The sequence below is a fragment of the Eurosta solidaginis genome, chromosome X (genome assembly GCF_040869045.1).
Source record: "Eurosta solidaginis isolate ZX-2024a chromosome X, ASM4086904v1, whole genome shotgun sequence".
In the NCBI taxonomy this organism is placed as follows: Eukaryota; Metazoa; Arthropoda; class Insecta; order Diptera; family Tephritidae; genus Eurosta; species Eurosta solidaginis.
This window is the reverse complement of record NC_090324.1, coordinates 38,119,904-38,142,215: the sequence shown is the minus strand read 5'-3', so window position 1 is coordinate 38,142,215 and position 22,312 is coordinate 38,119,904. Positions and strand designations below refer to the sequence as shown.

The 22,312-nt window shown below is 40.7% G+C and overlaps 2 pseudogenes; both read left to right on the top strand.

Moving 5' to 3' along the window:
- The first annotated feature begins 463 nt into the window (after positions 1 to 463).
- On the top strand, positions 464 to 2,115 carry LOC137234643 (2-hydroxyacyl-CoA lyase 1 pseudogene; annotated as a pseudogene).
- Positions 2,116 to 2,541: 426 nt separating this feature from the next.
- Positions 2,542 to 3,279, top strand: LOC137235447 (protein pinocchio-like; annotated as a pseudogene).
- Positions 3,280 to 22,312: the final 19,033 nt, after the last annotated feature.

Genomic DNA, 22,312 nt, shown 5'->3' with positions numbered 1-22,312 from the left:
TTCTCTGGGGGTAAGATACTATTTGCAGATCATCACCACCGTTCTCTGAGAGCCGCGACCCGTACCGTCATTTTCGAGACCCGCTTCCGTCGCTCCTGCGCTATCATCCGTGGCATCTCCCTCTCTATCTCTCTCTCTCTATCTTTCTCTGGGATCAAAGGCTGCCGGAATCGAAACGCAAAAGCCGCATCGCGTGTGTGTGCGTGTTCGGAACAAAAACAACAACTACTTGTGTTATTAATTGGAAAAGGTTAGTGGGACCTTCGCCTGACCCTGGAGCGGCTGAGCTTACCTCAGCCTTCGACAAAACCCACCTCACAAATGATATATATTTCTTTTATTTCATCATGTCTATCGCAAAACAGCTGAGAAAATTGGACGTGTAAATTTTTTCACGGAAAGAAATTGTTAACTATTCCAAAAATTTTACATTTAAGTGAATGGGATAAATTATTCAGCAGACATGTCGGAAGTTGAAGCTGTTCGAATTATTGCAGAGTCCCTAACGGAGCAAAGTGTAGAATATGTCTTTGGTATAATAGGCATACCTGTTATTGAGCTGTCAATGGCATTTCAAGTGGATGGTCTCAAATACATTGGTATGCGTAATGAGCAATCGGCTTGTTATGCTGCTCAGGCAATTGGTTATTTGACTGGTAAACCTGCTGTGGTTCTTGTGGTTTCTGGACCACGATTGTTACATGTTACAGGGGGCATGGCAAATGCTCAAGTAAATTGTTGGCCCTTGCTGGTAATTGCTGGTTCTACCAATCAGGATCACGAAGGTATTGGTGGTTTTCAAGAATATTCTCAAGTTGAGATGTCTCGTCCCTATTACAAATATGCTGCCCGCCCGCCTACTGCAGCGCTAATTCTCTTGCATTTATAAAAGGCTGTACGTTATGCCACCTATGGACGACCAGGTATGTCCTATTTGGACCTCCCAGGCAATATATTGCAGTCGCGTGCACAAAAGGAAAAAATCTATAAGGTGCTACCACATCCTCCTGCACCGTTGGTATATCCTGCACATGACGATGTTCTACGCGCTGCCAATTTAATACGTACTGCAAAATGGCCTCTGGTTATAATAGGAAAGGGGGCAGCCTATGCGCAGAGAACGTATTACGCCATTTTATTGAAAATACCAATTTGCCTTTCCTGCCACCACGAATGGCCAAAGGTGTTGTATCCGATACAGCGCCACAATGTGTGTCATCGGCACGCTCATTGGCATTGCAGAAGGCGGATGTGGTGTTATTACTGGGAGCACGTCTCACCTAGGTTTTGCATTTTGGCAAACCTCCGCGTAACAGTGAGGATGTTAAGTTTATACAAGTCGATATTTATCCTGAAGAGTTACATAACTCGGTGCAATCTTCAATTGCTATACAATCGGACATTAAGCCATTTGCAGAGCAAATTTTCGAACAAATGAATGCTGTGAGTTTTGAATTCCCCAATGAAAACCCCTGGTGTGAGAGCTCGCAAATAAATGCAAAAACAATCGCGAGCAAGTACGCACCATGTCAATGCAAACTGCTTCACCGCTCAATTATTATACCGTCTTTCATCATTTGAGCTGATTCCACACGATGCTATAATGGTTAGTGAAGGAGCTAATACTATGGATATTGGACGTTCAATGCTTTTCAATATTTTGCCACGCCATCTCTTACATTTGGTACCATGGGTGTGGGGCCGGGTTTTGCTATCGCAGTGGCACTTTTTTGTCGTGATCGTTTTCCAGGTAAACGTGTATTATGCGTGGAAGGCGACAGTGCTTTCGGTTTCTCGGGTATGGAATTGGAGATAATGGTGCGTTATAAGTTACCAATCACTATTGTGATTGTTAATAATAATGGCATCTACGGTGGCTTCGATCAAGAAACTTTCGATTCAATACAAAATGCTGGAGACTTGTCGTTGGTTACACTTCCATTTGAAAAAGTGATGAAAATGTTTGGGTTCAATGGGTATTTCTGCAAGGAAATAACTGAATTACAGGCAGCGCTTAGGGATGCACAACAATTTACTGATAAGCCAACTATCATCAATCCTTCATCCGATCGCAAGCCGCAAACATTTAATTGGCTGACCGAATCAAAATTGTAAATACACGGAACTTGTTATTTTTTGGAATGGTTGTTTTTTGCAAAGTGAAATTGAATAGCCGTGTCATTTGTAAGATTTATTGCACCTTTTCAAGTATTTTGCCAAAAAATTTGCATATTCTGCGTTGAAAAAGAATAATTTTTCACTTTGCAAAACTTTTCATTTGCATGCATTTAATGTGGTTGGATAAAGTGAATGGACTTCATGGATGCAGTTTTTGTGCAGTTGCTGTGAGAATTCGCATTGATTTTGTAGACTGAAGTTTGGAGGTAATTTTGCACGCTTCAGTTTCGTTGAACCTAAATCATCAAAATTTGGAATAATTTGTACATATCGAATACAAATAAAATTACAAAGAATTCTACATTAGTGGATAACAATAACTGGGAAGTTAGCAACAGAAGGGATAAAGAAGCATTTTGGAAGATGAAAACCCGTCCTATTTCAAATGTAAGTTTAGTCACCGATTGGGAGGATAATGTTCTTTTCGATGTTAATAATCCCGATTTTTGTGGTATTTCTCCAAATGTTGGAAATGTTCTTAATACCAATGGAGTGACGGTGTCTTCAGCTAACATTGTTGCTCCACCATCGGGCTTAGTAAATGGTTCAGCTACAAATGTCAGTTTAAATGCATTAAATGTAAAAGTTCCAACAGCAATGTCTTTAGCCAGCGTACATGGTCCACAATTCTCTGATATATGCAGGTCTTTGGGACGCAGCAATATCAGTATATCTTCGTCCTGATCGGATTTAGTAAGTAGTCCTTTGGAAATTTCCGTGGACAATGTACTCACAATTGAGGAATTGCGTCAGCATATGGGCTCCTGCTTCACCTGCGGCGTTTATGGACTGATGATCATGTTTCCCTCGATTGCAGTGAATGTGGTGGCTACAGTTTAGAGCGCCCATGTCCGCTTTGTGGTGGACAGTGTGGCTTACCGTGGAAGCGTGATTTCACCATGTCGCATGCCTGTGGCAAAGCTCGTTGGTGTGTGTCCTAGTTATCAAGAGGCAATGACACATTTGAATCCCCAGGAATCTGCTGTTAATTCCGCTTGCCCTGTTGCTCCATCAACGTGTGCTAATCCTGCTACGCATTTGCGTTTAGCTCAAGAATTATGTCTGCGTTTGGAACAACTTTCGGCTAGTGCTCATACGTGATTAATTTGTTATTTGACATAAGAATGTGTGATTAAAAGGAGTGAAGCAACGTCTCAAAAAGTCCCTAAAGCTCAACATTTAAGTAAATAAATTGGAATTTCTAAAGAGCATAAAACGCATCCCGACCATCTTGAATCTATCTATAACATTTCTATCTAACCATTTTACATAGATACTACATACTTATACATATAATATATGTAAATACATATAAACTGGGCATATGTAGCTAATTTTGTGATTGTATATTATCTACTTTTAAGGCCTTTGTATACAAATACAATTCCATAGATATTCTTTAGCCAATATTGGATTTGTAATTAACTTTCAATATATTTTCATATGTGAGTAGACACATTTGTATAAAAAGGGAAATTTTGCTGCAAAGCCTCTATCATATACACCACACCGTGGGTCGATGGTGGATGCATAAATAAATCTGGACATATATTTGTGACAGATCGACGCAATAACAATGTGCAGGCCTTTGCTGCTGATGGACGTGTCGTAGACAGATTTTGTGGGAAGGGAACTGCTGATGGTGAATTATGTCACCTTCCCGATTTGGTGGCGCTGCGTGCTAAGTGTACTCTATACTTGGTTGGTTTTTGGGATGAAAGCATATCTTTTGGCACACATGGCAAAACGGGCTACGGTTGATCTCATTAAGGTGAGCATGGAAAATTCTTTAGCTACTATTGCTTAACCTATCTAAAACCCTTTGATTTTAGTGTTTTTCTTAACTGTTAGACTCTCATGCACCCTATACTTTCGTTGTCCAATGTGGCGCTGCTGTGACTGTAGGGCATTCACTCCATGAAGCAAGTCACAATCCGGTGGATTTGTCGGTTGCATTGGATTTGGGATATGTTTTTGGTAAGTGGTTTTAAATTTCATATTGTATATCTTCTTTCGCATATTTAACAGCATAAACATGATCGGCTATTTTTTATACACCTACTTTTATGGATTTATGGGTTTTACTATTTTTCTGTGCGTTTTTACTGCCCAAGGCGGTTGCGCAATTTATACCATTTTGACGTTGCTCAATTATGTTTTGTGGCGATGATATGTAAATTATTATCTTTGTGTTCACGACGCATTTTAAGCGTGACCAGGCGGCGTAAGCCAACAGATTTTAGGGCGATATTGCCCTTCAAGTGGGCAGCGTACATATGTATGTATGGATTGACTCAGGGGCGGATCCAGGATCGATTTTTCTTTTTTTTTAATTATTTGAAGGTTGTGGGGTTTTCATTCGAATTATTTGAGTAGTCAAGTGCTGTTCTGAAACGTTCGGATTGACTTAATTAAAATGTCTAACCCTATAAGGAATTAAACTCTGCTAATATCTGGGGCAGATGAGTTTTCTCATCAGCGGTAGGCTTGCGATGTACCTCGTTGCGCGGCAACGAGTGCAGCTGTTTTCTGTGGCAGATCGGTTCGCCCTTCTGCGGTAGGCTTTCTGTTGTCCTCGTTATGGGATAAAGAGTGAATTTTGTGTATGATTTTTTTTTTGAAAATTTAGAAATTGAATGGGCCGGAGAATGCCTTTGGTTTCGGTGGCAGATGCGGATCTGCATTACGGTTGTTGGTTGGCCTCGTTCCGGGCGAACGAGAGCTGGGGTTAATTTTTCTGAAAGGAGGGATGTGGAGGAACGGAAGGATTGTTAAGAGGAGCTCGTGGTCCTCTCACAATCTATCTCCATAGGAAGAAGGATCAGTTTGACCAAAGGTCGTCTGACTTGACCCTTCTCGGTTATGAGGTCGGCCACACGTACTCGGTTATCTTCGCCGGGGTGTACGTTGACGACTCTACCTAACCTCCATCCGTTGGGAGATAAGTTGTCCTCTTTGAGGAAAATAAGAACAGGAGTAGCCAAGCTGAAGCATGGATCCACTGGTGAACGTTGTTCGATATTGGATGCTTCTTTAACTTGAGCAGATACTGCATTGCCGATGCCTGAAACTTGGGCATGCATTTTCCTTGCCGGCAAATTGATTCTGCGTTTGAGTCTTTCTGTCATGAAGGAACATTCAGACCCTGAATCAATTAATGCCCGCGCTGAGAAGTCGGTACCATTATGGTGAATGTGTACGCGAGCAGTTCCTAATAGCACGCCTGTGCTGGAATTAGCATGACATGAATTTACATTCTGGTTCGCAGAAGAATTTGGTTGCCCCGATTCCCGTCTTATGTGTGCTTGTGCTGAAGTTGACGGGATATTATCCGCGTCTTTAAATGGATTACGCCTCGTAGTTTGCTGAACTGTATCCGAATGCAGGAGCGTGTGGTGACGAGAGTGGCATTTGGCACAGTTGTACGAACTGGTGCACCTCGTCACTGTGTGTCCTGGGGATTAGCTGTTCAGGCATCCCCCGTGGATTTGATGAAGTTGATTCTCTCCACTGGGGTCAGATCACAGAATCGGGGAAAATTCCGTAACCTGTGTTCAGCTTTGCACATTTAGCAAAAAACCCTTGATGTTGATTTTGAAGTAGGTTTTGATACCTTCGTTTGGAAGGCACCAAGTCTTTTTATGGGGGTTTCGGTCGTATGCCGAGTATTTGATGGCTTTTGCCCCTTTTGGGCGTTAGTGCCAGTGAAGCTAGACACTGTTTCCAGTGTCTGAAACCTATTTGATAAAAATTTGTCCATATCTTCCCACTTAGATATGTCCATTTTATGGTCTATGCTTTGTTCCCATAGAGCCAGGGTACTTTCCGGTGACTTTGTCGAACACATATATGTTAGTATTGCATCCCAATTGGATGTGTCGATTTTGTGACACTTGAGGGACGATAGACAATTGTTTATATCGTTATGTAATTTCTTTAACGCGCTCCCACACTCACTCTCTACCTTCTTTAAATTAAAAAGAATTTGCAATTGCGTTTGACTAATATACGCTTGTTTTCATACCTTTCGCGCAGGTTTTTCCAGGCCACGTCGAATCCACCGTTTGTTAGAGGGCTTTTTTTACAATGTCTTTGGCCTCGCCCTGTGTCTTGTTTTTCAAATGGAATAGTTTTTCCACCCCCTGTAGGTCGGAATTATTTATGTATATGGCCGTAAACAGATCACGAAAGGTTGGCCATGATAAATAATCACCTTTGAAAATCTCCGTGTCGCAAGGAGGGAGGCGGATCTTATGCCCGCGAGGTTCGGCTGGTGGTGGTTACTCCGATATAGCACTATTTTCTACTTGTTTAAATTTCTCTGCCTCAGCAGATCTTGTGGATGAGCATCGCATATATATTGAGTAGGTTGTCATATATCTTTTCCGGACGGCCAACACATCATTTGCGTCGACCTCCTCTGATCCCATCAGTGAGTCAAACACAGACTTAACCTTCTTCCATAATGAGCGCAACTCTTCTTGCTGTATCGCAAGAGTGTGCTTATTAGGATTTTCCTCTGGAATAAGGCTGTACTGTTTCTCAAACTCTGTGATTAACTCAGCTGATCGGATATAATTTTCCATTTTCTCAACAAATTATTCCTACCCAACTAAAACCAAACTAATTCTTTGAACAAAAATGGAAACAATGCTTTGAAAGATCGCTTTTATTTATTTATTTCAGACTTGGCCGACTCGTCTGAGATTTTTTGTTTTTTTTTTTTCAAAAGGAAGAATAAGCAATGGTGTAACCTACTCGCCACCCGCACGCAAATTATGCATATGTATATATTGATATTTCTGGCTATTAAATTATAAGGGTTAGACTAGGCCGATTCGTCTGGTTTTCCCAAGAAAAGAGTAAAGCACAACAGTGTGGCTTACTCGCCACCCGCACGTAAATTTATATATATGTATTGGTGTGTGTGTTAATTTATTTGTAAGAGGTTGTGGCTCAGATAAGGAGCAAAGTACAGAGTGCGTGATATAATAAACCGTCTCGTACTAGTGAAAATTACCAGTGCAAAAATTTGTGAAACTAAATTATTGTGTTCGTGAGTGGATATACGTGCAGAGTTACTCTAGTTGCTTGCAAGAAAATATTTGGTGCTTTTTTAAAAAAGTGAGGTTATGGTACACTTGTGTATCAAATTGCCGTGGCCGTGGGATACTCCGGATCGACACACGCCGTAGGGGGAAAGCAGTTGCACAAACCAAAAATTGAGGCACTATATCGCACAGAGTGGTCACTGATAATTTTAAATTTTCACTGTTTAGAAGTTCGGAGCACTCGCGGCACTTTTTAAATAAAAACCTAACCACAAAACTAACCAAAAAAAGGAAAGTGGCAAGAAATATATCACTTATGTAGCTGCTGCGTGAAGGAGTGTTTCTTGTTGTATTGATGCGGTAAATTGACTAGTTGTGTATTGCCACCAGAAATTAAAAATAACACCACGATAACTTGCACCAGGAGTGTACCACCAAGCGTGTATATCACCAATAAAAATGTTGAGTGTATCACCACGTAATAAAAACTGGTATCACCTCTGCAGTGTATGAGTGTTCGCTTAATTTGGAAGGCGCGTATCACCAAGATGATCCAAAAATATCACCAAAAATGCGTATTAAGTGATAAATTTAATGGATGTGGACTGTAACTGTGTATTGGCGTTGGTTCCTTTTTCGGGGAGAACGGACCATGAACAATTGTGGTGTGCCGCAACTTGGCACGGGAGTGGAGGCACCACAATTCTGTTAGGATTAAATTTAAAAGAAAAGAAGGAAAGGCGGGAGATATTTCTCATTATAATATCTTGGCTTTATTATAGTGAAAATTAAAATTAGCACAATAATTTATCTTAGTATGAAATGAAGATGGCGGGGCTTCTCGGGACGGCTGGTTGTAGTTCGCTCAATGATCGCTGGAAAAGTAGACGGTTGCCTTGTCGAGGACAACCGTTAAACCGTGGAAAAAGTCTCCGGTTTTAAGGGGAAGCTTCCCCACACAGTTGTACCGGCATGCATGTATATGTGTACGGTCAACATAACCCTACCTATGTACACTATACATGCATATGGGCTAACTATGTTGTCGATAAAGTGGTGCTAGTAGGGTGGTGCGAGTTGATACGAAATTAGGCTTCGGGCCTAAAAAAACTTGTTATGCCTAGACTATCACACATCTACCATTCTAGTCCCATACTCTAATCTTATTGCTACGTCCCTTCAAGACGGAGGTGTTTTGGCCCAATGCCTAACTTTTACTTGATTGACGGCGCCCCTCCCTAATGTTTTAATAACACTTCCGGCCACCCACACTCTCATATGTATGTGTGTGTGCAGGTTGTCAGCACCCATGCACGTATATGTGGGGGTGATTGTGTGTGTGGCTTGCCCCTTCTTAACACCAGAGGACGTTTTTCGCGGTTTAGCGGTTGTCATCAACGGGACAACCGGCCTCATTTTCGATCGACTGCCAACAAGCACACATCGCCAAGGATCACCGTCATCACTTGCGACCTATAGGTGACATTATAACCATTGTACATTTTCTCACACTTTAATTAAATACAACTTATAACGAGGAAATCCTTTTTGTGTTCTCTTTTACTGTATTTCTGAGTGAACCTTCCCGAGAACGACCCGTGTGCGCCAACCCACTGCTGGTTCCCGACGCACCCAGGCGGAACATTGGTCCTTACTCACCGAAAAAGGAACTAAAAGCCTAAAATTACAGTCCGTTGCACCAGATAATCTACCTGCAAAGCACAATTTATATACTACAAAAATTTTTGCCAAAGGATTTGCCTACTAAAATTTATTTGCCACAGCACATCTAAACAGAACCACCAAAGAAGTTCGCAAGCATATAATACACGATATTAGCAGCCACCGGAGCCACAGCCATCAAATCAATTCCTCCAGCAAAAATAAGAAGTAATTGTTGTATTCCTTGCCACTTTTTTTTTGAGTGTCGATTAGTGAAAAATAAGGAAATAACACGCATTGTGCGTGAAAAAAGTGAAATCAGACAAAGTGTAAATAGTGAAGTTTATTTTAGTGAGCACCAGCTTATCCTTCTTTTACTTGTTTCCCAAATTTAAATCACTTTTGTTTTAATTTATTTCGTCTCTTTTTTTGTTGTTGCCGCTGAGACAAAAGTTTGTAAAATAAAAATTTTGCAGTTGTCGCTGCTGTGACACAAGGTCCATAAAACAAACCCTTTTTCGTTGTCGCTACTCTGACAAAGTCTGAAATAAAAGTAATACATATAAAACGTCGAAATTCAAAAGTTTTATTTATGGCTGGGAAGGTATTTTAACTCTGAAGAGTTCTATTTCTCTAATCGGCAATTATCTCGTCAATAAATTCAAATAGGACCATGGAAACCTACATCCGGTTAGTGGAATTAATCGCAGAGTTTGAGACAGATTACAGCATTATTCGGGAAAGCGACCATAGTAAACACACTCTTGCGATACAGCAGGAAGAGCTGCGGTCCTTGTGGAAGAAGGTAAAGTCTGCGTTTGATTCGCTACTCGGATCGGATGAGGTGCCAGGGGATGACGTTATGGCGATAAGAAAGAAGGAAAAAGCAGCATACGCAATCTACATGCGATGCTTAGCGTCTATATCTGCTGAGGCAGAAAAATACAAGAAAGAGGACAAGAACGTCAACCCTGGGCAAGAACCCCATGGGCATAAAATTCGCCTCCCTGCTTGCGACACGGAATTTTTTAAAGGGGATTATCTGTCTTGGCCAACTTTTCGTCACCTGTTCACGGCAATTTATATAAATAATTCTAGCTTGAAAGGGGTGGAAAATTTATTCCATCTCAACAACAAAACGCAGGGCGAAGTAAAAGAAATCGTTAAAAAATTCCCTCTCAAAAAAGAAGGTTTCGAGATGGCCTGGAAAAACTTGTATGAGAGATACGAGAACAAACGTATCTTAGTAAACACACAACTACAAATTTTATTTAATTTAAAAAAGGTAGAAAGGGAGTGCGGCAGTTCAATCAAGAAGCTGCAAAATTATATAAATAATTGTATTTCGTCCTTCAAATGCCACAAAATTGACACTTCCAATGGACTTGCCCCTGTGCTGCGGTTGTTGTCCCGCGCCGCCTTATAAGCCTGAAGGAGTGTTCTTATCTTTGACTCCAAACACACCGCAGTTCTGTCTGAGTCCTAAGAGAAGGATATACATATTACTGTAAATCTTAAAATAGAAGTATTACATATATGTTCATAACATACCGAGATACTCAATGACACCATGTCTTCCAAAACTTTGGCGTAGGCCACTCTCTTCTTTTTGGGGTGCTCGAATTCTGCTTTTCGAGCCAGATAGCATCTCAGGAATCCCGTTGTTTCTTCACGGGACCATCTTTGCATTTTTTATCCTCAAACATAAATTAAGATAAAGAGTCATATTTTTTTAAAAATTATTAGTAACATTTGCTGAGGAAAACTGAACAGCTAAGTCGCAGCACAGCTGGACATTTTTGAAATCTGTCCAGCAGGGGTTTCACCGAGCCTGGTAATGCATTGTACAAACGGGCCCTTGAAATTGTCCACATGTTGTTTCTAAAATTTTCCGAAAGCCATTCTGATATTTGTCAAGCTCCGGGTTTGCACTGAAAAAGGGGAGCAGTGTAGCTTCTTGACTACAAGCTATAAGAGAGATATCGGACGATATGATATCTCCATCGTTAGTTAGTTTACCAAACTTTAGTAGCGGTACCACCACAGCTTCCGACAGTAGCGAAGACTTTAGAACCCGTTATGCTCCCTCATTTTACGGCGAATTTCGGTTAGACATTGCTTCCGCAAAATGCACAGCACTACCATCGCGCTAAACGCCATAAACACGAACTGAACCAGAGAAACCTCACCATAGGACAGGGATCATGGCACTTGACCTGTCAAAAGGTATTGAAACAGTCAACCACGGAACACTACTCCAAGAAATAGAAGGTTCACCCCATCCCCCTCATCTAAAAAGATCACCCACTAATTATCCTAGTGGTCGGCAAGCGTCGGTTAAACAGGGGATATCGCAGGGTGATATTTTTCCCCACTTATGTTAATTTCTACATATCAAAGCTGCCTTCCTCACCAAAAGGAGTTACCATAATTTCCTATGCTTACGACAGCACAATAATGACAACAGGGTCTGCCCCCAATATAGACGAATTTGTTTCCAAATCTCCCGTCTTTCTGGTTCTGTCTACTCACATAATCTGGTGGTATATTACCATTTAAATCTTCATAACTTAAATACCTTTGATTTTCCTCCATGTTGTTCCAAAAAATGTTCCTCCACCAAAGAAATGACTAGTTTGCGTTGTATTTTAATGTAAAATGAAATATTTCTACACTTTTTGTTTTGTTTTGTTTTGCGCTCTTTGAGTGAAGTTGGCTGCGATATTTCTATATGTCAAAAAATTTCCTTGGTGTATTTTAGACTTCATTCACAATAGAGCAATTTTTTCTATTTTCAACACTACCTCTCAACTCGCTTCTTGATTAGCTGATTTCACGAGGACTGGATATGGACTGGACTGGAGTGTTCTTCTCGTGTTCGCTTATAGAACGCGCCTAATATAAATTTACGTTTATTTCACATTTACGAAGTACTTGTTGAATTCAGGTTTATTATAGAGATAATACAACACTAAAGATCATCGTTTACATTGTATGTTGAATGTATGCTTTACCTTCCTTAAATTTATATTATTTTCAAGTCCATATATGCATGTTGAGATATCACTGTCAAATACAATCTCATATTATATAGCAACTCTTTTTTCTTTATTCCTTTTTGCATACATATATATATATACATATGACACAGCAGGTTTTTGCGAAGTTAGTTAGTTCAGTTAAATCATCCGTTTTTGTAAAGCACTTTTTCTTTTCTACAATTTTAATAAAAGCGTTCCGTAAAAGCGAATTTTGTAACCAACTGAATCCTGTTAATTTTTATTTGGCTAAATTAATCTATAAAATATTGGAAATCCTCGGATTAATTCAACGGTTATGGGCTCAGGAAATTTGTCTAATAAGCATCAACAATAAAAAAGAAGTTTAGCCACCCCAAGAATAATTTGCAACAACCACAGTCGTCTTGCCATAGCGTATTGGTCAAGCATTCAGAATGGATTCATTCGGCGAGAGAAAAGACGTGAACAATTTCACAGGCCATATTTTAAGAAATTCCTCTAATTATCGTTTATGGAAATTTCAAGATGTAGCCTACATTAAAGCATGTGCATTAGCTGATAATATTGAAGACACAGCGCCAGCCACAACTGCAGCTCAAGAAGTGAAGAATACTTTTGAGCGAAACGAGGGAAAAGCCATGAATGCTGTTATCCAGTCGTTGGATGCTGAGCATGTAAGTCTTGTTTTAACATGTAAAACTTCGAAAGAAATGATGGAAATGCTCGGAAGCATTTACGAAAAGAATTCCGATATCCGAGCAATGACTTTATACGAAGAATTTTTTACAGTGAAAATGCGAGATGATGAATCGATAGGTTATGTAGCTCGAATTAATCAACTAGCGTCATAAATCGAACAGCAAAATGAAAAACTATCCGATAGATTAAAGATGACAGGTATCATTACTCGTTTAACGTCAAATTTTAATAATTTTACAACAGTGTGGTACAACACTAAAGAAAACCGAACGATTAATGCATTGATGTCAACTTGACAGTTGGAAGAAGAAAATCTAAAGCGACTAAATGGAGAAGAAACAGCTGGTGTTAGCGCAGCGTTCTCAGCAAAAACTAAGCCGAAACTATATAATCGAAAAATTCAAAGCCGAAATCAAAAAATTATAATTTGAAACAAAGGCTATTGGGCTAAAGATAACGGCGGTCCAAAATATGAAAAAAAAATCTACAGGCAAAACCAGCAAAGAAGGTGGTAAAATGGCATGGTTTTCCGTACAGCAAACAGTGGAATTACCAGGTAAGGAATCTGATAGTTAGTACGTCAATTTTGCAGCAACAAAACATATGACATTTCATCGAGAATGGTTTTCTACGCTACGAAAGCCCACGAACGGTAGCAAAGTTAAAGTTGCAAATAATAGTTGCTTACAAATCGAAGGAATAGGAACAATTCTATTTGATGTAAAAGTAGACAATCGGGGGAAGCCAGTTCGTCTAGAAAATGTACTGTACGTTCCAGAACTCAGCGAAAATCTGCTATCAACAAGTACGAAAGAGATAAAGGTATCACAGTGATAATCGACAAAGAAGGTTGCAAATTTGTCGACCAATTGAACAAAGTTGTTGCCGTAGGAAAATGCAACGAACTGAATCAAATTAAAATGAGTTTTCGATTACATATTGATGAATATGCAAACGTTGCCGCTGTATCATTGCAGCATTGGCATCGTCGTTTGGGACATGTGCATGCTGACGCTATCATGCAAATGTGTAATATGGGTCTAGTTACTGGTGTCAGTTTGTCTGACAATGAAAGTTTTTTTTGCGAAGATTGCGTATGTGGTAAAATGACCAGAGCAACACACAAAACGTCTTTTAAGCGAGCATCAGCAAGAGGCAAGTATATGCATTTCGACTTGTGCGGCCCGAGTGAAATTAATGGAGTAGGTGGTATTCGCTACTTTATATTAGTGAAAGATGAAGCCACAAGTTTTCGTTTTGTATTTTTACTAAAGTCAAAAGAGGAGGCTTATAGTCACTTGAAGTCATTGGTACCGCTTGTTAAAAATATGAATGGTGCACAAATCAAGCATTTTCGATTCGATAATGGAAAAGAATTTATCAATCGAAAAGTATTGATAAACTTATTAAGAAATGAAGGTATTCAGCTTGAAGGCATCGCGCCGTACACTCCCGAACAAAATGTGCTCATCGAACGCGACAATCGTACTGTCAAAGAAAGCGCGAGAACATTGCTCATTGCAAGTGGTTTGCCGAAATCACTATGGCCAGAAGCAGTACGCACAGCAACATATTTATTGAATCGCACAACAAACAGAAATTGCGTTGAAAGCACGCCATATGAAAAATGGTTTGATCGCAAACATTTAGGTTCTGTAAAAATTTTCGGAACCGAATGCTTTGTACAGATTCCGAAACAAACGGGTCGTAAGAAATGGGACCCGAAATTAAAAAAAAGGTTTATTTAATTGGTTTCGAGTCCACAAATAAAAATTTCCGGTTGTATGATCCATGTAGCGAAAAAGTTTTTATGAGTTAAAACATTCGATTCAACGAGAAGCAGCCTGTCAAGTATGTGATTCACGAAGAATCAGAAATTGAAGATAGCGAGGTCAGCAACAATAGTGAGCTGAACATAAAAATGAAATCACTTCCCAAGAAGAAAATGTTTTGACAAATGATGAGGAGATGTGTGATGATAATGAATCGCAACAAAACGAGCGATATAATTTTCGACCAAAAGTTAATACACGAAGTCGACTGATCGAATCAGGTTATTCGGCGTTAATGTGTGAACCAGTATCATATGAGGAGGCAATTAATTCAAAAGAAGTGCAACAGTGGAAGCATGCGATGGACGAAGAATATGAATCACTCATGCTTAATGGCACTTGGAAACTAGTTAATGCTCCGAAAGATCAAAAGGTAATTGATAACCTTTGGGTGTTCAAAGTGAAGCAAAACCCAGATGGCACGATAGAACGATTCAAAGGGCGTTTAGTTGTTCGTGGTTTCACACGGTAGTATGGTGTCGATTATGAAGAAACTTTTAGTCCAGTAGTGAAATATACGTTGGTTCGATTTGAAGTGGCTTCATCTTGGAACCTTGCACTTTTGCACTGTTTGATCGTGGGTAATAGCCACGCGCCATCGGGAACTTCATTTATATCCGAAAACGCACTAATTAAAACTCATTTATTTCCTTCATGAAGGGTTGGTAATAACTCTCTTTTTATTTAAGGTATAAAATGTCACAATACTTTTAATCACGACTTTTAGCTACGTAGGTAAGTTAGCATCCGGCGCGCGTGAACCACTACAATTGACTTTACTTAATTTCTTTTTCATTTTTTGGCTCTACCTGTAGTAGAGCTGTTTAAAGCACGTGAAGTTGGTTGCGGTTGCGCTGCGGCGAATGTCATTAAAGCTAGTTCAATTTCTATTTATATCCTAAGGGCCCTATTATGTTATGTAAGTTATGAATATATTTGCATGGTTGCATTACATCACCCGCCTTTGGAAAAGAAGAGTTTGTCAAGGTGATCATTTTTGACCTACTTTTCTTGACCCGGATGATGTAAATTGTTTGAATGAGCGAATTTATGTTTTACTGAATCCATTCCTCGTTTTTGCTCGTTCAAAACAATTGAATCACGTTCAAAATAAAGTTGACACCATAAAAGAACTTAAATTTCTAAGTTATTATTACTAGTTACTTGTTAAATTTTTATGCTAAGGTGAGTAACATTTAATACTAGTAAAATTAAAATATATTTTGTTTTAAGGTAAATGTTATGTATTTCGTTTTTAATGTATGTTTAGAAAAGATACTATTTATTTGCAAAAAATATTTGTTTTTGTATTCTTAACGCATAACGCATTATGCATGTTCAAATAAACTCCTTTTTGAGTCGCAATTCTCTTATTAATATGACACAATCCGGCTTTAAAATGAGTCGGAGCTGTACAACTGCTCTAATCAAGGTATCGGACGATATTAGAGAGAACATTTACAAAAACCGTGTTACTTTTTTAACGATGTTGGATCATTCAAAAGCCTTCTACACGGTCGACTACACGATTATCGTCATGAAGCTGAAAAATCTGTTAAACTTCTCACCGCCAGCATTATGTTTATTGCTTTCAAATCTCAGCGATCGATCCCAAGCTGTATGTGCCGGCAGCACGTTCTCTAATTATTTACTCATAAAAAAGGGGTTCCCTCAAGGTCCACTCCTGCTTGTGTTATATCTCAATGACCTCCAAAGCGTGTTAAAATACTGTGATGTTCATATCTATGCTGACGATATCCAATTATATGTCAACTGTCCTGTGGTCTCCGTCAACAACTGTATCAGTAAACTGAACCATGATCTTGAAAGTGTAAACAAGTGGGCATATGGCTTACTATTAAACCCGAACAAATCCCAATGCATCGTAATTTATAAGAAGATTCTTGCGCTTGACGGCTATGATAATGTAATCCTAAACAACTGAGTTGTTAAATTTGTTGATACTGTAAAAAACCTTGGAGTAATCTTCAATCGAACTTTGACTTGGAATAACCACATATTTATTGCAATAGGCAAGACCTACGGCATGCTCCGTTCTCTTTGGAACACTCAATACTTTATCCCAGTGAAAATTCGACTGCTGTTAGCGAAAACATTTAAATTACCAACCCTGTTTTATGGATGTGAATTGTATGCCTGTTGTGACTGCCTGTGCCGTGGTAAACTGAATGCCTTATACAACAATATCGCTAGATATGTATATGGTGTTAAACGTCGTGAACACATATCCGCTTTTGCCATACAACTATCTTCCACAACGTTAGATAACCTTCTTAAATTAAAATGTCTGACACTTCTACACAGGTTCATTGTATCCGAAGAGCCTAAATACCTTAGGGGACGCCTTCAATTCATTAAATCCCCGCGATCGCGAATCTTACCAAATATGAAGTTGAGCAACCTAACATCTGATGTCCGCCTCTGGAACGCACTACCTGTCCGACTTAAAACTATTCAGAACCCACTGCGTTTCAAAAACGAACTGCTACATTACTTCGCACAATAACTGGCATACATGTATATGACCTTTTAGCTCCAACCAATCTGTTTTTCCTCTTCCTCCCGTTTTCTTTACCCAAGAACTTTTTATGCCTAGACTATCACACATCTCCCATTCTCCTCCCATACTCTAATCTTATTGCTACGTCCCTTCAAGACGGAGGTGTTTTGGCCCAATGCCTAACTTTTACTTGATTGACGGCGCCCCTCCCTAATGTTTTAATAACACTTCCAGCCACCCACACTTTCACATGCATGTGTGTGCAGGTTGTCAGCACCCATGCACGTATATGTGGGGGTGATTGTGTGTGTGGCTTTCCCCTTCTTAACACCAGAGGACCTTTTTCGCGGTTTAGCGGTTGTCATCAACGGGACAACCGGCCTCATTTTCGATCGACCGCCAACCAGCACCCATCGCCGAGGATCACCGTCATCACTTGCGACCTAAAGGTAACATTATAACCATTGTACATTTTCTCACACTTTAATTAAATACAACTTATAACGAGGAAATCCTTTTTGTGTTCTCTTTTACTGTATTTCTGAGTGAACCTTCCCGAGATCGACCCGTGTGCGCCAACCCACTGCTGGTTTCCGACGCACCCAGGCCGAACATTGGTCCTTACTCACCGAAAAAGGAACTAAAAGCCTAAAATTACAGTCCACTGCACCAGATACTCTACCTGCAAAGCACAATTTATACACTACATAAATTTTTTCCAAAGGATTTGCCTACTAAAATTTATTTGCCACAGCACATCTAAACAGAACCACCAAAGAAGTTCGCAAGCATATAATACACGATATTAGCAGCCACCGGAGCCACAGCCATCAAATCAATTCCTCCAGCAAAAATAAGAAGTAATTGTTGTATTTCTTGCCACTTTTTTTTTGAGTGTTGATTAGTGAAAAATAAGGAAATAACACGTATTGTGCGTGAAAAAAGTGAAATCAGACAAAGTGTAAATAGTGAAGTTAATTTTAGTGAGCACCAGCTTTTCCTTCTTTTACTTGTTTCCCGAATTTAAATCACTTGTGTTTTAATTTATTTCGTCTCTTTCTTTGTTGTTGCCGCTGAGACAAAAGTTTGTAAATTAAATCTTTTGCAGTTGTCGCTGCTGTGACAAAAGGTCCATCAAACAAACCCTTTTTCGTTGTCGCTACTCTGACAAAGTCTGAAATAAAAGTAATACATATAAAACGTCGATATTTATGGCTGGGCAGGTATTTTAACTCTGAAGAGTTCTATTTCTCTAATCGGCAATTATCTTGTTAATAAATTCAAATAAGACCATGGAAACCAATATCCGGTTAGTGGAATTAATCGCAGAGTTTGAGACAGATTACAGCCTTATTCCGGAAAGAGACCATAGCAAACATACTCTTGCGATACAGCAGGAAGAGTTGCGGTCCTTGCGGAAGAAGGTAAAGTCTGCGTTTGATTCGCTACTCGGATCGGAAGAGGTATCAGGGGATGACGTTATGGCGATAAGAAAAAAGCAAAAAGCAGCATATGCAATCTACATGCGATGTTTAGCGTCTATATCTGCTAAGGCAGAAAAATACAAGAAAGAGGACAAGAACGTCAACCCTGAGCAAGAACCTCGTGGGCATAAAATTCTCCTCCCTGCTTGCGACACGGAAGTTTTTAAAGGGGATTATCTGCCTTGGCCAACTTTTCGTGACATGTTCACGGCAATTTATATAAACAATTCTAGCTTGAAAGGGGTGGAAAATTTATTCCATCTCAACAACAAAACGCAGGGCGAAGCAAAAGAAATCGTTAAAAAATTTCCTTGTGAGGGATACGAGAACAAACGTATCTTAGTAAACACACAACTACAAATTTTATTTAACTTAAAAAGGTAGAAAGTGAGTGCGGCAGTTCAATCAAGAAGCTGCAAAATGATATAAATAATTGTATTTCGTCCCTCAAATGCCACAAAATTGACACTTCCAATTGGGATGCAATCCTGACTTATCTCTGCTCAACCAAGTTACCAGAGAGCACGTTGGTTCTTTGGGAGCAAAGTATAGACCATAAAATGGACATATCCGTGTGGGAGGATATGGATAAATGCCTATCTAATCGGTTTCAGACACTTGAAACAGTGTCTGGTTTTACAGAGGATGCCACTTCGAAAGTGCAAAAACCAAACGCGTCGCAACAATGGACAGAAACCCATAGGAAAAGACTTGGTGCTTTTCAAACAAAAGTATCCAAGCAAACAATAAAATCAATTTGTAAAATGCGCAAATCCCCTGAGCACAGATTACGAAACTGTTCACGCTTTTGCGAGTTAACCCCAGTAGAAAGGATTAAATTTATAAAATCCACAAGTGGCTGCCTGAATTGTTTATCCCCATGACACACCGTGACGAAGTGCACCAGTTCCTACAACTGTTCCAAAATTCACTCTCGTTACCACACCCTCCTGTATGCCGATAGATCTCAGCAAACTGCTGTGCGCAATCCTTTCAAAGATGCGGATAATATCCCAACAACATCGGCACAGGCGCGACAATCTGCAAACCATAATGTAAAATCCTGTCATGCCAATTCCAGCACAGGCGTGCTATTAGGAACTGCTCGCATACACATTCACCATAATGGTACCGACATCTCCACGCGGGAAATAATTGATTCCGAGTCTGTATGTTCTTTCATGACAGAAAGACTGAAACGCAGAATAAATTTTCCAGCGAGGAAAATGCATGCCCGGTTGGATAGTAACCGGTCGAATAGAAGCACCGAGTCCAACGAAGAGCATCGTGTCATTTTACGACGAGGTTGCGTTGGACAACCAATTAAAAGCTTTCTGGAAGGTAGAAAATGTTCCCAAAAATAAAATGCTTAATAAAGAAGAAAGGTATTGTGAACAGTTATTTAAAGAAACAACAAAACGTGATCAAAATGGGAGATATACAGTTTCTCTGCCATTCAGGCAGGATTACCCTGAGAATATTAATTTGGGACCGTCCCTAAAGCGAGCACGTTCACAAATCTTCAGAAATGAGGGGCGTTTACAAAAAACACAGAGCTAGGGAAAGGGTATGTTCGGGTGTTGTCAGAATACGAAACGCTCGGACATATGAGAAAAATAAAAAACAATATTTCCTCCGATGATTTGGATAATTATTTCCTGCCCCACCACGCGGTTGTAAAGGCGGAAAGTACCACTACCAAGGTGCGCGTCGTCTTCAACGCATCAAGTCCGACGGCAAATGGCATTGGTCTAAATGACATACTACACCCAAGCCCAGTACTCCAAGCAGACTTTCCCATTTTAATTCTACGTTGGATACTGTACCGCTTTGTCTTTAATATTGACATAGAAAAGATGTATAGGCAAATTTGGGTGGCCGATAATCACGCCATATTTCAAAGAATTGTCCATCGAACATCCCCAACGAACCCATCAGTCTTTACGAACTAAAGACCGTCACAGTTGGTGTAAACTGTGCCCCCTACCTCGCGATACGGTCACTTCTACAATTGTCTGATGATGCAGAAAATAACCACCCAATAGCATCGGGTATATTACGAGAAAGTATGTATGTCGACGACGTTTTATCTGGAGGACATATAATAGCGTCAACCATCAGAGCAAGAAACGAGATTCGCGAAGCATTACACTCATCTGGCTTTCCATTGCGCAAGTGGATATCAAATTGTGAGGAAATCCTTCAAGAGATTCCCAAAACGGATCTGCTCAGCGAGGACTTCCTAGCGTTCGAAGAGGCTAGCTCGGTGAAGGCACTCGGAATACGATGGAACGCGCACTCAGACATGTTTTACTTCAAAGCAGGAGCTTTAGAGAATGGCGAGAACATCACCAAATGCGCAATCCTATCCGCTATAGCCAAACTTTTCGACCCTTTAGGCTGGCTTGCACCAATGGTCATAGTGGCAAAAATCCTAATGCAGAATATCTGGTTAGAAAGCACCGGGTGGGACGAGCCGGTATCCCCAACTACCTTAGAACGGTGGGAAACTACACCAACACTATAGTGAGATAGATAACATTAGGAAACCGCGGTGGGTAAATTTTTCACCGGAAGACGACATAGAAATTCACGGCTTCTGGAACGCGTCCAAGAAAGCATATGCGGCAGCACGTATACATACGCGTGAAAAGAGACAATCAGGTGGTCATACACTTACTTTTAGCAAAAACCAGAGTAGCTCCAGTGAAAACCATCTCGCTACCACGTTTAAAATTCTGCGACGCCGTGCTGCTCGCAGCAACCATGGAATCAATATTCAGAAACATTCATTTGGGACCAGCAAAAGTTCACCTCTGGACGGATTCAGTCACCATACTCGCATGGATACGAAAGCCGCCCTGTTCCTGGTCAACCTTCGTCGCACACCGAATCACTAAGATCATCGACACGGTCGGTAGCAAGGACTGGCTTCACGTGGACTCGGAATCTAATCCAGCGGATCTAGGAAGCAGAGGACTAATTGCATCAGATTTGGTCAACAGTTCGTTGCGGTGGCAGGGACCTTCTTGGCTGCAAGAAGACAACTCCCACTGGGCTGCATAAGGCACCGAATACAAAACGACCGTTGAGGAGGAGAGGGCACAATCATATGCCACAACGTAGCGTTACAATAGTATGACCCCCACTGTAACCCTTTTTCTCCTACGCCTGAGACCCCCACTCTAACCCTTTTTCACCTACGCCTGAGAGTGTACATACATAGTACATTAAGAGGTAGCCAACAGTGGCGATAACAATAATATGCACACAGTACGCCAACTCACAGTAAATGGCAAACTGAAGTACCCAATTAGCGGTTCAATTCTCATTCGCATCATAGCAGAAGCAGTATAAAAGAGAATGAATTTGCTGTTATCACTTCATTCCTCGCAGGTTAGTCAGAAGAAGTGGTGGCTTTATTAAGCAACCCAGTCACTCCTCCTGACTAGCTGAGTTGAAGGGGTGCTGCCTTGGCACTGGTCACCCCTTGCTTGCGGGGACAATGGGTTGTCGCCTTTATGGTTTTCTCGCCCGTGTCCCAGCCAAGTAAGGGGGGGGGGGCCCGCCGCCTTAGGGCTACCACACCCCTTCCTCTCAGCTAATACTCCAGCCGACCCGGTTCGGCAGCTGCGTAGCGTGGTGCTTTCGGGCCCCAGTTTCTCCTCGCATCTTATGAACCGGCAAGGACAGAGCTGGTGCACCGCCCCCGGCACCTTACCATAGTGTGCAACCACGGTGTGAGCGATGTCCAGCGAACGAGCCAATCCCACCTCCAGAGGGAAAGGGGGTGCCGCCACGGCACTGGTCACCCCTTGCTTGCGGGACAACGGGTTGTCGCATTTATGGTTTTGTCGCCCGTGTC